General features: G+C 31.1%; 1 pseudogene across 1 annotated transcript; it reads left to right on the forward strand.

Moving 5' to 3' along the window:
- The first annotated feature begins 377 nt into the window (after positions 1-377).
- On the forward strand, positions 378-1538 carry LOC149148193 (putative phospholipid hydroperoxide glutathione peroxidase; annotated as a pseudogene). The gene is made up of 4 exons (XR_016263192.1): positions 378-396; positions 614-732; positions 874-1041; positions 1235-1538. The product of XR_016263192.1 is annotated as a putative phospholipid hydroperoxide glutathione peroxidase (transcript).
- The last annotated feature ends 1753 nt before the right edge of the window (positions 1539-3291 follow it).

Consider the following 3291-nt stretch of genomic DNA (forward strand, 5'->3'; position numbering starts at 1 on the left):
ATGCAGGGCTATTTGTTTTTTAACTGAAATTATCCCATTTATAAACTTGACAAATTGGGGCCACTCTGTGCTTTGTCTTGCAGTGGGTTGACTACCTCTAACTACACTGAGTTGAATGAAGTGTATGCAAAGTATAAGGATCAAGGTACTGTCCAAACATACGTGGTTAACCTCATTAAATGATTCTTACATTGAGTTGAATGAAGTGTATGCAAAGTATAAGGATCAAGGTACTGTCCAAACATACATGGTTAACCTCATTAAATGATTCTTACATTTCCTTACTGTCATATTATATCCAGTTGTTGTTGTTGATCTGTTGATAATAGCATGTATCTTAGACAAGGAAGGTCGAAATGCTTTACCCTTTTAATGGCATGGGATTAGCATCCTTAGGTGAATTCTTTTATTTGAGTCTGTTGAAAATTTTGCATTACTTTAAACCAACTTCTAGTTCTGTTCCCATTCTCCCTTAGGTCAATTCTTTTATTTGAGTCAAAGGTTTGCATTACTTTAAACCAACTTCTAGTTCTGTTCTCATTCTCCCGTTCATGTCTTGACAATATCTTAGTCTATTACTGATCAGTGTTATGCCCACAATATTTTTTTCCAGGATTAGAAATACTGGCTTTCCCATGCAATCATTTTGGTGGACAGGAACCAGGTGATAATGCACAGATTGCAGAAGTGGCCTGCACTCGATTTAAATCAGAGTTTCCCATATTTGACAAGGTCTCCATCTTATTTCTGTTTTTTATACCTTCTCAGATTACTTCTTCTTGTCATGCAAGAGGTGGATTCATTTAAAAGTAACTGATCCATCTGGTTGATTCTTGAGATCCTAGGTGCTAAATTGGCATCTCTGTAATGTAGGTGGAAGTTAATGGGAGTAGTGCAGCTCCTGTGTACAAGTTCTTGAAGTCCAGCAAAGGTGGGATTTTTGGAGAAGACATAAAGTGGAACTTCACTAAGTTTCTGGTGGACAAAGATGGAAATGTTGTTGAACGATATGCGCCAACTACGTCTCCATTGAGCATTGAGGTGTCTGGACGAACCACCTTTTCTTAGTTCCATGCCTTCTTTGCAGAGATTCTAGCTGTCTGCTTAGTCTTTTTGCATACAAACTTGACATTAAAAGGGTTTTGATTTAATGGGATGCATACCTTAAAGGATTAGTTACCAATATTCTCCATTGCAAACATAGTTACTAATATTTTCCATTTCGTGTTTGCAGAAAGACGTGAAGAAGTTGTTATGAATTGCTTGATTCTGTTAAGAAACAACATATTATACCCTTTCTGTTGGGAAAATAGAAAAAGCGGCAATTCAACATTATAGTGTTCTATCCCTGGCACAGATTCAAGGGAGCATTGTTAGGCAGTTTGTCACTTTATCAAAGTACTTATTTTGTTCAGTTGCACAACATTCAAGGCAGCATTGTTAAACAGTTGGTCTGCTGATGCAAGTATTGCATCCACTATGTTATGTGGCATTTCGATTAGTTTTTTAATCATATATTTCAATGCAATTTTAACTTCTTGAACTATCATTGAATGAAAAATTCATTAATTGGATTTTTGAAAATGAAGTTTGAAAATTGTTTATCTCATTATTTTTTTAAATATATAATTTTAAATTTATTTATATAATTTTAAATTTATTTAATTAAAAATTAAAAACTGTAAATAATCATTTTTTTTTTAAATATAAAATTTAAGAAAAGATTGTACTTCAGGGAATTTTTATATTTGATACTTAACTTTTAAAGTTTTGGATTTTAGATGATTATATGTACTTTTTTGTGTTTTAAATAAATTGATTTTTTGAATTTACTCAGTGTTATATATACTTTGTATTATCAAAAGGGTCACTTCAAAAATTACATGATGATTAAGATGAATAACAATAAAGTAAATATGAAGAAGATGAATGGTAAAAAGTAATAGGAAGCTTATAATAAATAACAAATAGATTATGCAATGATCTTCTCAATCTATATTCTTCTGTTTTTGTATAGTTGTGCCTACTATCTTTCACATCTTTCATATAGGTAATATCATAAAAAAGGTTGAAATCACACACCATTCAAACCTTTAACCTTAGATGTTATAGTGAAGGGCATACTCTATCTCTCCTTCTTTCTAATATCAATGGTTGATTTCTCTAAAATCAATCATTTTGATTTCATGAAGCTTCAAAAACAATCTCATTTGTGAGACCACTAGAAGGGGACTTGCACAAAGAATATTCATACAAATTAAGGAAATATTGCCAAATAAGAACTCTGGCACCCAAAGGTGCACTTGGGATTATAGGAAAGCATTCCGACCATGGGATATTGACAAAGTCATCTTAGAATTTTGAGCTTAAGTGACCTTTTATTGTACATTCAGGTACCATTCCCAATAAAAGTTGGAGAAGTGGGACTAATATGACCTTTTGGTTTGGTTTCTTGCCATATGCACATCTACAATTGTAGATGTTGGAATCATGGGATATTTCGCTTTGTGATTCTCATTCTATCATCTTGTGCTTTGCAGATCATGTGAACCTTTACTTTTAATTAATTTTCCATGATCATGATCTCAAACCATGTAATTGATTAATTATTCACTTCCTCACTCCTAAATTCCTTTACTATTAGTAACATTTCATTCAATTATATTTAATCTATCATTTCAAAAGAGTGGGAAATATTTATCATGTAGTCTTTATCCATTGTATAAATACTAAAATCCATACACAAAATAGAATAAATTAAATGTATTTTCCATACTAACTCTAAAATCAATGTACAAAATAGAATAATGAATTTATTATATAAATGTCAATGTACAAAATAGAATACTGAATTTATTGTATAAATGTCAAAATCAATGCACTATATTAAGAGCAATGCAACAAACAACTTTAAAATTAATACAAACTATAAAAACTATGCAATTAATGTGGATTGGTACCAAAACCATTCTCTAGCAAAGTTCTACATTGAAGTACAAGTAAAACCTATGGCTGAATTTTATTAAACAAATCACATGTTTATATAGCATTGCATGAAGAGAAATATTACAACAAATTAAGAGATAAGTGCTCAATTAAATCCTAAGAACTAGCAACTAAGCACACTAATAGAGATAGTTGGAGAAATATGTCAATTACTCCATAAGAATATGTGATATGAAACCAAAAGGATTCATCACTTTCCATACTACAATAATCTTTATAATACAAATAATAACATGACATGCTAAATACATATGCTAATCCACATCATTCCTCATAACAACAAAA

Source organism: Pinus tabuliformis, chromosome 9 (assembly GCF_031772625.1).
Source record: "Pinus tabuliformis cultivar Carrire ecotype Pingquan chromosome 9, CPIR1, whole genome shotgun sequence".
Taxonomy (NCBI): domain Eukaryota; kingdom Viridiplantae; phylum Streptophyta; class Pinopsida; order Pinales; family Pinaceae; genus Pinus; species Pinus tabuliformis.